The sequence below is a fragment of the Numida meleagris genome, chromosome 8 (genome assembly GCF_002078875.1).
Source record: "Numida meleagris isolate 19003 breed g44 Domestic line chromosome 8, NumMel1.0, whole genome shotgun sequence".
NCBI classification, from domain to species: Eukaryota; Metazoa; Chordata; class Aves; order Galliformes; family Numididae; genus Numida; species Numida meleagris.
In genome coordinates this window covers 16,417,958-16,431,857 of record NC_034416.1, presented here as the reverse complement: position 1 = coordinate 16,431,857, position 13,900 = coordinate 16,417,958, and the positions used below count along the sequence as shown (strand labels likewise).

Sequence of the window (13,900 nt, the reverse complement as noted above, 5' to 3'; positions counted from 1 at the left end):
ATTGCCAAAACCAGGGAGCTAGTGAGTCCAGAAGATCGATAAGGAGCACGTGTTAGAAGTGCAAATAGAAAAATCTGTATCATCGCAGTTTTATACAGTTCTAGTGTTGATAGTCAGGTGACCTTTAACACAGACTAAAATAGCTTTTAATAATTTTAATTAACTTCATTTCTAAAGAATGCTGTAGTCATGAATAAGCCTTTGCTGAGGACTGGAATTGTTCAGAAGGTTTTGTCATCCTTTAATTAGTCTTGCTAATGAAGACCTCATTTTAGAGGAAAACTTAATTTAATGGCCTTGGTATTGAATGACCTTGATGTGGTTAAGACACTTGTCTGTGTACGTGTGTGGGAAATGCAAATAATGGGGGCTGCTTTGGCTCGCAGCCTCGGTGAGGTACTGGGTGTTACTTGAAATCTGCTTGCTTTGCAGGTCAGATTGAAGAATGCCTAAGACGAGCAATAAATTTTTCTCCTGCCGTTGGGAGGTTGAACTTGCTGATTAATGCACCTCTCATTTCTTTTTAGATGCTTGAATTCACCCTCCCTTTGAATTTCCTTTGTGGTGCTAGAGGCTTCCAAGGCTTTTTTTTAATAGATGCTAAATGTGAGCTGTGACTCATCAGTCTGATAATTGAATCCAAACATGTAATTTATTTTAACTGCAATGGTTTTGAATGTGCTGCACAAAATTTCTGTAACAGGTTGCTCCTCCAAGTGAGTGTGCTTTGAGTAGTGCAATGGTTTGGCACCCTGCTTCATTGAGAGGCCTGTATATCTTGGAATTTGTAATGTAGGGGTATGTTTTACTGTACCTTGAATTCAAGGCATTTATTTTTCCTGCCTTTTTTCCCCCCTCTTAGATTGAAGATCCCAACAGTAGTTCACTTCGGTATTTGCTTTATATTATAACTTCATTTTTGGTAATAAGCTAGCTCTTAAGCTACTTATCTGAATTGCTTTTTCAGAGTGAATGGAAGCCTGGACTGGAGTGTATAGCAGCAGTGGCTGAAACAGGACTGAGCTGCAGAGAAAGCTCCTCCTGGCACTGCCTGAGTTGTGAGAACAGAAAGCAAGCTGTAGCTTCACTGGAAGGTCAGTACTTGGGGCACTGGGAGCACTGGATCTCCATACCTGGTTTTGCTGGATGGTGCAGGAGTCACTTTATTCTCCAGGATCTGTATATATATTTTTTTTCTTCTTTCCCTCTAAAAAGAGGATGATGCAGACTGCCCGGCTTAGTGATCTACTGATGGAAAGCTTTCTATAAAAGCTACTATTACTGTCTAAGTAGTGCTAATCAGGCATTATAATGCAAATGATATTAAAGACCATGTAAATGACCTCTTAAAACCAAGCAAAAATAGTGGTGACATGGGTATCGGTGTGGGAGTGAGATGGAAGAATAGGAAATAGGATGGAACAACTGTAAGTAGCTGGATGTTTCTCTGTCTGAAGGGTGGGTTACTGATTCGAGCCTGTTCTTGGTGCCCATGTGTGGGGAGCTCTGTGGCAATGTCTCAGGCACCACTAACATCTGAGCCTTTACTGTAATTCGCTGCATTTTCCAAGTGCATGATCATACATGTCACCCTAGAAGTTGGTGGGCAGAGTAGCGTTAAATTTTGCCTGTTAGGATTGCTCTGCTGTCCTGTTCCCTTCAACAGAAGGTACTTTTCTGCCCCGCTGAAGCATGGCTGACGTAGCTTTCAGCTGCTGGCGCACCGAGATGTTGTGCTGCAGAACAGACAGATGTAGCTGGGGAGAAGGGGTTGTGTTTGGCTTAAAAATAAGCATTTAAAACTGCCCAGGTTGTAGTTCATGGTGGTTTTTTTTAATGCACTATCTTTACTCTGTCACTGTGTGCTTCCTGGCTGTGGATGAATGCTGATCAAATTTTGGTCGTTATGTATTTGAACATCATCTGTCTTGACAGACTGCTGAGAAATACACAGTTATTAAGAATACAGCAGCTGTGAATCAGGATAGGACCCTGTTTGTAGTGCGCTCGTTCTTCCAGATTGTTCTTGAGGGGAAAAGAAAAGGGAGGAGGAACAAACCCCCTTATGTAACGATCAACCACGTTAGAGCATATGCTAGGCGCTGCACATGGGCTGTCTGTTCTCGCAGCATCTCTCATTGATATGCACTGGTACGTTGAGACGACTGTCTATGAACTCGGGCAGTGAAGCAACAATAATGAAATATTTTTAGTTAGTGCTGTTTTAGTGCCCTATGTATTTGCTTCTGCTGCAGCATATTTTGTGTATATTCTAAATATTGTGAAGTTGCATCTTTGTGTCCACAAATTACGGTGCTGAATTCAAACTTTGGTCCCTCTACATCCATAGCTTTAAATTTACAAACTCGTAAAACACTGACTGTGTTTCTTTGTGATTTGCGTTTGACCGTGTTTTTTCAGGCATTCTGCATAAATGCAGTACGTTGTTCCCAAATGACATCATCTCTGGAAACCTATAAAATCATTTTGCGTTTAACTGGCTGTTAACACTTCTGCCATGTTAACAGCTAGAATTTTATGGAGATGAGTAGGAAACTAACAGCTTATGGAAGGCCTGCTTTGGAGCTGCAGTGCAAGCTATTCACAGCAGAAATGCTAATAGCTTGACAATCTTGGGCCTTCCAGTCTGCTCTTTGCTCTGTGGATTACTGTGATGGCACATTTACATTTACTTTGACAACACTACCTGCCACTGATAGAAGTGAGTCCGGATTTGAGGGGAACCATTTGAATAACATTACTGTATTTATAAAAATTGTCCCTTGGGGGCAGAGCGTGGCTACAGATGAGCAAAACCCATCTTCCTTCATGTAATCCATTACTGTTAATTTGGTGTGCTCTTTAGGAGTCTTGAGCTGGCCAGTTGGAAAATTATTTCTTGCCTGTTTACGGAGCACTCTGAACTCAAAAATGTTGAAGAAAAGAGTAAAATGGAAGAGAGAGGGGACAACCCAACCCTGCTTTAGAACTCTGCAGCTCAGCCTCAGCATCTGAAGGGCAGCTCTGGGAGCTACTAGCTCCTGCCTATCTCAGTTAAGGAAAAATAATCTGTTAAAATGAAACCATGACAAGATGTTCAGAATTCTTCTGAGCTTATTAGACAGCGAGGCAGAGGGAGCCTCGATGAAGCTGATCATAGTAGAAAGCTCTGTCACAGGTCAGGGAGCTCAATCTGGATGAAAGTAGGACAGTAAAGCTGGGAGAATGGATTGTGTAGTGCTGCTAATAGCCTGGTCCCAGTAATTGTTGTGGAGAAGGGAATTCAAAACGTAGTAGATGGGACAGAGGAGAAGAATGTCCTTGCTAACTGAGAAACCCACACTAGATGAGTTGCTGGACATACAATGAGTAAAACCTGTATTTTGAAGGTGATGGCTTCCTTTAAAATAACGGGTTAGGATTCCTATTGGTGATACTGCCTCTTTCCTTAAACATCTCACTTGCACAGGAACTGATTAGACTGCACCCCTAGTCATTTGGGGGCTTTGCCAAGGTCACCATTTCCATATGGATAACCTTTCTCCTGTGCAGCTAATCCAGGCGCAGTCTGTTTGGATAAAGCTGATTGCTCTCTCTAACCTAACTTGAGCTGATGCAGATAACTTTACAGGACCACGATAGCGGTCAGTCCTTACTGATCTCTTTGCTTTGGCATCTCCCTTCCTGTAACGTGCTCCTCAGAGCAGGGGTCTCTAACCTTTTCTGTTTCCTACTAAGTGTCAACAGCTGAAGCTATGGAAGGGGGGCTGTGTACTGAGAAGGTGGGAGATGGTGCTAATGTGGTTAGCAGTAAGAAACAAGCCGTGTGGGGTACATCAGAGCCCTGGTGAGCTTATGGCTGTTAGTTTCTGACTCAGCAGTGCTGGTGGTCCAGACGGACTGCTTGCTCTGCCGGGTAAGCCATGGAAGAGGGGAGTGGAGCACGGCGTGGCTGCTGAAAGCTGGAGGGAAATCAGAGTAGCCAGGACTCCGAAAAATGAATGTTTGCTAACAACCAATTCTAGTTACTTATTTTCTGCCTCTTCAGTGACCTTAAGAGGCACGTTTACCTCAAGCTTGTGGATTCCAACCGCAATTGCCTTTGGCTGCAATGCTGTTAAAATTTCACAGGTTTTTGGTATTGTATCTTCAATGTTTCTTTTTCAAGGATTCTGACATATTTCAAAGTGCTTTGTGGAGGTGAACTTAAAGCTTGCAGGATTTATTACGTCGTGTTTCCTACATGCCTAGGAACAACAGTGCTTGCCTTTGGAAAGAGATTCTGAAGCTGCTCTGTCTATGAGCGAGCTAGTGACAGATGGGAATAGGAGCAAAATGATTTCTATCACTTCTGGTATGTTTTAAACTATGGACTATAAAACTGCTTGGGACCATCTGATTGAACATCTTCTGATGGTCCATCTGGGCTCTCCCTGCCTCACAACGGATTGGGTGACACAGCTCCCAGATCAGCCCTTGCAGTAATCTCCTTGTGTTTCAAGCATTTAAAAGAGCCTCTCTTGGCTTTATTTTTGTTAATTTTGCACAACGTTCAGTGTATCCTTCTTAGTCTATAGTCTGATCTGCATTTTCTCTGTTCCATTTTAAGCCTATTTGGTTTTCTGGTGTGGCAAATAAATTAATTATGAATGCTTCTTGTGATATTGTACACATAACACCACTACTGTTTTGTAGTTACATAGTGCTTAGTAAGCAGTCAGTTCCATGTTTTATGGAAGAATAGAAAGTCAGTTTTTCATCTTACCCAGTGTTTTGTCATACAAAATTTAGTGCTGTTCCTGTAGGTGAGGCTGCAGTTTCCTAGGTTTCTTCTTGTGTGAATTCCACTTTGAAGTTCTGGAGTCTAAGAAAAGTTCCTTTGGTCTTGCATGAGTGTAGGTGGTGGGCTTACGGTCAGGATGTGGAGCATTCCACATTGATTAGTGGCAGGTGAGACGCTGCATGGTACGTGGGTAGTCCTTCAAGTTTAACTTATTTGAGTACTGAGAACTGTTCAGGAGTGGAGTTGTATCCTGCTGCATTTATGGTGGTGTGGGAGAACAGAATCTCTGGCGATGAGTTACAGTGGAGGCCAACTGTGCAGGTTAGTCAAGCAAGCACTGAAATGATGTCGGTCTTTCCCCCCTAAGCCCTAGCACTTCCTTCTGAAAGGATTATAATGTTAGGAGACTAGTATGAACACAGTCAACTATTAAAGAAAACGAACTGCAGGAATGTAGACTTAAGACTGCTCACTGAACTCTTCTCGTTGACGTATGGGCATAACATTACAAATACAGGATGCAATAATGTGGCTTTGTACTTCTGGGCTTCTCTCTTCTAGGTGCTAAACTAAGTCTGTGAGAGTCATTGTAGCCGCAGTGCATAGAACTTGCTATCAATCTCAACAAAACAAGTGTTTGCTGACGTCTGTGAGGATAAAGCAAGTGTCTTGTGTTCTCGGCCAAATTAGCTTTATAGTTTAGCTTCCTTCTCTCCTGGACTGAACCTTGTAAGCTGCTTAAATGACTCAACAGGGGAAAAAGCGCTAAAAAGTGAGCATTCAGCGAGGTCTCTTCTTGGTGTAATGGTTATACCTCTGTCGTTAGTCAGCAGTGCAGTCTCGAGTCCCTGAGGGCTCACCTCAGAGCCTGGCTAGGAGCAAGGTGCTGCACTGGAGTGCAGAGGCACAATCAGTCTCCATCGGCCACTGCTCACAGAGCTCTGCAGATGGTGTGTGCTGTCTGCATCCCTTCTTTGTCTCGCAGCTGGGCAGCAATGCTTAGGGTTGAGTGATGTGGAAAGAGGATGCCCTGTCCCTCCTCAGGTAGGCATTTTTTCATCAGTATTTAAAGCAAGAAGGCATTTTTACTTCTGGTCATTTATGGCAAGGCAGAGTGAGGTCCCTCAGCCCAAGGCTGTTCTGTTTCTGCAGAGCTTTGCTGTCAAATAAGAATGCCTTAAGCTCCTTTTGGTCTAGTTGTCAGGTATGACTAAGCTCTTACCTCAGGTCTGGACTGTGCAATCGTGTCTGTTTGTGAAGAGAGGACAACCCTCAGTGTTGGGTGCTCCCTGTATCTTCCTCTGCAAGTCTCAGTGCACCTGGGCAACAAAACCTTGCAAAGCTGGGTGTGGTGGACCCTGCTGTGTGCTAGTTCTGCAAGTGCTGACCACCTACAGCGGAGATGAGCTGTCCTCTGTACCATGGCATACACCTTCAAATAAAAATGACAGAGTTTCCTTTGTTGTTCCTGTCCTCTCGCAGAAGGGAGCAGGCAGAACTGTCTGTGTTCTCCCCAGAGAGCTGCTCTTTCCCTCCAACCCCCTCCCATCCTGACAGCTTTTGGCTGGTACGTTCTCTGGGAGGACGAAGCCATCCTGCCTCTCTGGTGTGCTGCAGGCATCAGGCTGCTGTCGCAGGCTGTTCTCCCCTGCAGTCCCAGCAGCACCAATGCAGGACTCGTGTTGTTGGATGCATTTTATCCCTTCTGTCTGCGCTGCCCTGGGGGGCTCTTTGTTGTATTGCAGTGCTGCTTTCACACAAAGTGTTGCATCAGGCGGCACAAACGTTGTGGTGCTGAATCTAAACAGCTGCAGGTTGTGCTGTGTGCTTTCCAGGCAGACTACAAATAGCCATCAGCTTTTCCTCCTTTTCAGTGCGATTCTGTCCATCCAAAGCGTTATGGCCATCATATATTTCCAGAAGGGGTTATTGAGTTACTAGCTGGCTTTTCCAGTGTGATATTTCACCTGTAAGAGGCGTTTTTTATCTTCACTACAGCCCGATGCAGTTTTTAGTGGGATGTATTTTACCCACCTGACACACTTAAACTGTCTGGTTGTGGTTGGCTTTCCTTGTTTTGCAAAGTTTGCAGAGGAAAGCGAGGAGGAAGCGCAGAGTTTGCGCCTTTGGTGCCTTGCAGCCATGGTGAGGTGAGCTCATTGGGTCGTTTTCCTTGGCCCTGTGGAGGGAAGTGATGCCGTGCTCTGTCACATCAGTAGAGCAGGGTTTTGCAGATGGTTTCTTTGAGCCCGCTTCCCCAACGTGAGCCTTGTTGTGGGAATTTGGGGGGACTACTGGCTTGTGTGTGCACCAACAGCATGTGCATCCTTTGGAGGCATTGCCAAGGCTTTACGCAGACGGCTTCTGCGCACAAGTCAGTGGGACTGGCTGCATCAGAGCTCATCACTTAATGACTACTTCAAACTTGTCTCCAAGCTGTTTGTTAGTGTGACCTCTTGGCTGGCATTTAGATGTATTTTTCTCTCTCCCTGTCAAATTCACCTTTTCTCCTGGTAGGCTGCTGCTCTTTTTCATAGTATAAACATAAATTTTCTTTTACAGTTAGTAGAGATGCAGGTTTACTTTAAAACGATTGTGTCCTCACGCAGCAGGCTTACCTTCACACTGCATTTTTTGTGCTATGTTTATAAGCAAAAATAACCTAGAGGATAAAAAATGCATATCTGATAAGCTATCATTTGGAACAGTTGGTTGCCAGCGTTGCTAATATGAAAATAAGTAATTCTAATGCAGGCTTAGTATTTGAATATGGCAAGAGCTGGAACTTAATTGCCCCAAACTACATGCTTACTGATCTGCATCAGGTCACGTTTGCACACATTATTGCCTGTCTTTCAGCTGTGTTGCTTTTGCTTTCTGGACCACATGAGAAAGATCTTGGCAGAAGCTGAAGCTTGGAGCTCATCTATCAACCAAGAATATATTAAAACAGAAGTGGATGTTACCTTTCCTGCATGTCTATTTTGCTGGTGAGAAGTAAATGCATGGATTCAGGCGGGCAGCAGGAAAGCTTTCATCTTGGCAGTGGTGCAGAGCTGCCTACGTTGCAGGCTTTGGGCAAGTGGCTGCTTGAAGAGCAGAGAGCAGCCTGCAACACAGGCAGGGAAGCCGTCAGCAGTGAGAGAGATTTAGTGAGCACATTTTTGTTGTATCCAGTTTAAATCTCCCTCCTTTTAGTCTGAAACCATTTCCCCTTGTCCTGTCACCACAGACCCTGCTCAAGAGTCTGTCCCCCTCCTTCTCACAGCCCCTCTAGATACTGACAGGCCGCTCTCAGCTCTCCCCGCAGCCTTCCCTTCTCCATGCTGCACAGCCCCAGCTCTCAGCCTGTCCTCGCAGGGAGCTGTTCCATCCCTCGCATCATTTTTGTGCCCCTCCTCTGGACGCGCTCCAGCAGCTCCGTGTCTCTCCTGTGCTGAGCACTCCCCATCTGGACGCAGCGCTCCAGGTGAGGTCTCACGGTGCAGAGCAGAGGGGCAGATCCCCTCCCTGGCCCTGCTGGCCGCGCTGCTTTGGATGCACCCAGGATCCGGTTGGCTTTCTGGGCTGCGAGGGCACAGTGCTGGCTCATGCCCAGCTGCCATCCACCAGTACCCCCAGGTCCTGTTCAGCAGGGCTGTGCTCCATCCTTACATCCCCCAGCTTGTCCTGATAGCGGGGGTTACAACAACCCATGTGCCAGACCTTGCACTTGGCTCTGTAGAACCTCATGAGATTCTTCTGGGCCCACTGCTCAGCCTGCCTGGGTCTCTCTGGATGGCATCCCATCCATCAGGAGTGCTGGCTGCACCACACAGCTTGGTGTCATCAGCAAATACTTGCTGAAGTTCTTGTCAGGTCCCTCTGTTACATGTGCCTTCACCCAGGTGGCTCTGTGAGCTGGCTGCACTTGCCCATGGTCAGTACCTGATCAAGGGCAATGCATGGTTGAGACTTTGGGACTGCATAAATAAAATTAAGCAAACGTGTATGCATAGCTCTAGGCTGAAAAAAAAAAAGAGTTGTGTTTACTTCCAGAACACAGAGCTCTTTCCATTTGCCTCAGTGTTACTTTAAGAGAAAAATAACCAGCTGGGTTTCGTTACCTCCCTGAAAGTGAACAAATCAAGTGTAAAGTCCCTGATACAAAAACATAACTATTTTCACACACTGGAAACGAGGAATACCGCTTATTCTGTGCTCCAAACTTGAGTCAGTCGTGTACAGGCTGCATGTGTGCACGTTTCTGTAGCATGCTAACTGATGAATCTGATGAATCTCAGGATGCTTTTGGCGCTATTCTCAGAGAAAGCAGTATTTGAATACAATTCCAAAATATTGTGGAAGTTGAATCAGTGCTGTAGATCTGAGTCTCTGAAATCTTTGGGAGGTTCTTCCTCTTTGTTCCTTTGGAAAATAGGTGTTTCCTGCTAGCTTGTGAAAAGTGGAGCTCTATCTTTTTTTTTTCCTCTAGGGATTTTTGTGGTTTTTTGATGCCTTTTTGATTATGACTTTTGATATGACTTGACCATTCCTTCAAGATTTGCTGCTGCTTGGCGATGTTTGAGCGGGTAAATATTGCACTGCTCTCTTACATTCCAGTAAAACCATGACATTTCTGTGTAATGCTTTTCCAAACAAATAATGATATTTTGACCTACGTAGGGTGGGCTCTGTGCTCCTGCTGTGAAAGCAGACTTGCAGAGGTGCTTCCAGTTCATTTGTTGCACTTTTGACAGGAAAGCAAATACATCAGCATTTACTTGTCAGCACGTTTCTGAAGTGGCTGTGAACAATGGCCCTCTTCTGTGCGTTACCCTGTAGTGCAGTGATTACATGGGGAGCTCTGATTTATTAGGGAATGTGTACGAAACATGGTAATTCACGACGCAAACCAAGCACTACTGGAAGGATTAATTGAACAACAACCAAGTGCCCACATTGTGATGGAACTTGTATTGATGAGCTGAGGATTACTGCTGGTGTGACACTGCTGATTGGCGTAATAACTGGCTTAACTACGTTTATTGGTGCTTGCTTTGGGAATGCCAACTCCATCGTTTTGAAATGGCACTTAAGAAGAATATTAAAAATGAGACATATTTCTCGCTGGAACCTTTGAAGTCTTTTCTCTGATGCTGTATTCCTGCTGCTTATTCAACTTGTTTGTGCCTATGGTGAGAGAAGTTGGTCTTTTTATCTCTTCTCTTTGGTGGTGGGGCTGAACTGTTGCTCCTCATACTGTGTTCTGTCCTCTGGAAGGGCGGCCTGTTGCCCCTTTCACTACAGGGTAGGAATTGAACTCTTGGAAATTTTTGGTATGCTTGTATAACTTTGGGTGGCCAACACAACTTGCTGCTCGGGAACCGAAAATTTAAGTAACTCTTTTTTTTTTTTAAACTGGAAATTTGGCAATATTTATGTAGCCTGCTCTTTATGCTATCTGTAGAAATACAGAACAACTCTACATTAATTTGTTTCATGATATCCTTCCAGGTAACGTGTTTTTGACAAAGTACTAATTAGAAACAGCATTAGTATTTTCTTCACTTGAAGTGAAGGAAGGAGTCTGGCAGGAAAAATAACTGAAGCAGAAAAATGGAGGATACACCCTCTTCTGGTGCTTTAATTGGGCTTCCTGATGTGGCCCTGTACCTTGGTATGTGGGTTCCAAAATCCCTGATGATGCAGGGTTTTGATGTGCTTGTCCTGACTCAGTATGGCGTATGGTGAATAATAGTTGGCTAAATGAGCACTGCAAGCATGGCAAGCAGATACCAAAGTCTGATGAGTACCACTGATGAAATGGCAAGTAGGATGGGCAAGTGGTCTTTGTGGTGTGAAATCAGACACTTTGGTCATCTTCCCTACAGCTGTTACCTACCTGTGTGCTATCTGGTGAGCCAGAAAAAATCTCTACCCGTAGTTCTGTAGAGTTTTATGATGTTCTAGCTGCAGCAGATAGCTGGCATCTTTGCTGGTATAGAGTATTCCAAAGCGGAGAATTTTTCCTGTAAATGTGATTCAGTGACTTAGAGAAATCATTTCAGCAGCCTACTTTTGTAATGAAGAATAAATGCAGAGCAAATAAAATTTCATACTGGTAGAAGTTATGAGGAAAATAATTTCAATACATTATGAGCAAATTTTGTTACATATAGTAAGACATTGCGGAATGGGCTTTTATTTTTTTCCATCTGGATGTGTCCTGGTTTTTGTGCAACTCTAACCTAATTTCTTCTGATTTTTTTTAAGCTCTGCCTCGAATTCTGTTGACTTCCCAATGACACGCAGCAGTATCTTACAAATCATGAGGAGACCTGACAAAGATGAACTTAAATGATTTTATTGATGCAAAACGTTCCACTGCAGTCTATTCTCAGAGTGATATATGTAAACAGTTGAAGGTGCTCTTGTATTTCTGCCATCAAACTTCAGCTACAGCTGGGGAAACACGTTGTCATGAATGCTCTTTCTTCCTAAAAATGCTGATTTGAAGTGCAAAGCTTCAGTGCTTTTTCAGAAGCAGTAAAAAAAAAAAAAAGATGAAGTTCTTGAAGTATGAGGTTTCTACCCTGCATCAGCAATGGAGCAGCCTTGAGGTGGGCATGGGGCCTGTGGTTCAGGACTCCCTGGGGTTTTGCTCTCAGCCTCTGCTGCTGGAGCTGCTCTTCTTCGTGTAAATTAAATCTTCATGGGAAGCACACTTAAACCTGTGGTCTGTCATGTACTAGCTGTATGTCATGCCTTATCTTTGTATCTTGCCTGTGGTAAACATTTATACATAAAAAGTAGCTCAGCTCTAAAGGAGTGCTGTCCCTGGCTGGCATTGATAACTGGAGGTAGTATCACTTACTGGGTTGTGCAAGACTGATGTGCAGAAGATATTTCGCTGTCTTGTGAAACAATTATTCTGGGACCTCACTGTCTTCACCCCTTGGAGATTTCTTTTAAATACTTCTTCTTCCTTCCCCTCACTTAGTGCACAGAAATGCCCTGGCAATCAGCCTGATGTGTATGGGCTGCTGGAATGACCCCGTGCCAAACCCCAGCCTCCAAACTGGCGGTGAGGCAGGAGCCTGTTGCTGGGGGGGAGGGTTGGTGGGCACCCGCTCTCTGCTGTGCTGTGTCTGAAGGTTAGAAGAGAGCTGGATTTTGCCCAGAGGCAGCAGGCTCAGCCCCCAGACAGCAGTGCTGCACGCGCTGTCCCAGCCCTTCCCAGGCTCTGGGCCGTGGCCATCTCTCAGGCATGGTTATTTATCGTTTTGCTTCTGCGTGCAGCAATCTGATTGTGTGGCTCTGGTGATTTAATCAGCACCTCTCGGATTTGGGCGCTGTCACTGCAGCCTAAGCAGCCCAAGAAATGCACTTGCTCGAGCTGGATGATACTGTCTCGGTGTGGGGGATGCACTGAGAAATTACCATTAAGCCTTTTGATGTGGCAATGCCATTCTTGCTGCCCTGTTTGCCACTGAGAAGATTTCAGTGTCTAGGCAAAAAATGGAGTAATCAGTGATGGTGCATTTCCGTAAATGTTATCGTGAACATACAGTGATAAACGCAAATGATCCTATTTGTGCAGGTTAAGATAATTGAAAACCAGTCTCACCAACTGGCTTTTAAGACAATCCCTCTGGGAGCTGTGTGGGAATTTCCCATTAGTGGCATCATTTCACATGTAGTAAGTGTATGATGGGGATCTTTTTTTTTCCTGATGCAGTCGTTACCTGGTGCTTTCAGGTGCAAAATACAATGTGACTTGATTGACCTGCCCTCCTCAGCTCAATATGGACAGTGATGTATTCTGCATGAGTTGATTTCCATAAATGTGGACCAGGGCCGATAATTACTCGTACCAGACAACAAAAGCAGAATGTGTCCCATTCTCAAAGAAAACTGATTTGAAAGAGAACAAAGGGAGATAGCACAGAAACTATTTAACTCCAGTCCTTCCTGCTTGCAGCTGCTTTGGAAACAAGGCAATGAAATTTATCTCACTGAAGGAGAATTCTAGAAATACCACTCACCTTTTTTCTGAACTTGTTTTCTGTATGGGTTTTTTTGGGTGGATATCCTGGGGAGCGGTTGGGTGGGGGAACCACACATGCAAAAACCAGCTCAACAAGTAGAAGCTTCTTTTTGTCATATCCTGAAAACCACGTCAAACCCTCTAACTTATTTTACTGTGTTTTACTGTGCAAAAATGGTTAAGGTATGTTCTTACTGCAGTGTTTGGATATTCTTGTGAAGCTTCCTGCAGCAGGCATACTGATCCTTGCAGATTTATGTTGTGATTTTTTTTGTTTATAGATGAAGAAAGTTTGAAAGCTACTGATGTTTCATTGTATACTGCTAAAACTCCTTGGGACATAACTGCACACTAACAGCTGTCCTAGGGAGCTGAGCCCCCCTTCCCAAGCCATTGGAGTATCATCTGAAAGAAGCTGTCAGACAGAAAATGCCTTTGTTCTTTCCCAGTCATGTCTTGCCTTGTTCTGAAGTAGTCTTGTTTTTGAAAATCATGCAAAGAATGATGCAAATTCTTTAAGATTTTGAAATTCCAAGCAGAATAGGCACCAGGGACTTATCTTGAATGGTGCCAGTGGGTGACCAGCTAATGAGTAACTCCGTGGAGTGCTGAATTGCCTTTAAGCACATTCTTACAGCTCAGGCCGTGAGTAGCCTTATGGTAGGGGATATTTCTTGTATAACTGAATGTGGTTTTGTTAAATCAGGGTCAGCATCTGCAGCATTGTGCTGGAAAGGAGTCCTAAAATTATAATTAAAATGACAATCAGCAAAATACCTGCTGGTTGGCCAGCATTCAAGTTGCATCAGCATTGCTAAGTACAGTTGGAGAGCAGCTGTGGTTGGAAAAAGGAGTTTCTTGCTGGGTGCATGCAGGTATGGTGATGGCATGTGCCCTGGGCTGACAAAGGGCTGTACTAAAGCCAAGGGCATGTGTGCCCCAGGTGTAGGTGGTATGGCTGACCTTGCTTCTCAGGTCTATAGGTGCTGAGCTGGAGATTAGTGCCAGGCCAGAGAGAACTACTTTATTACTTCTGCTGGAGCCCAGACCAAGGCAACTGCTTCCCCTGCAGTGCTGGAGCAGAGTTG

General features: G+C 44.5%; 1 long non-coding RNA gene across 1 annotated transcript in view; it reads left to right on the top strand.

Moving 5' to 3' along the window:
- LOC110403012 overlaps window positions 1-11,599 on the top strand; it is a 61,970-nt gene extending 50,371 nt beyond the window's left edge. Inside the window, exons 2-3 of the long non-coding RNA XR_002441457.1 lie at window positions 968-1,094; window positions 11,039-11,599. This is a non-coding gene — a long non-coding RNA (uncharacterized LOC110403012). The remainder of the gene's footprint in view (window positions 1-967; window positions 1,095-11,038) is intronic.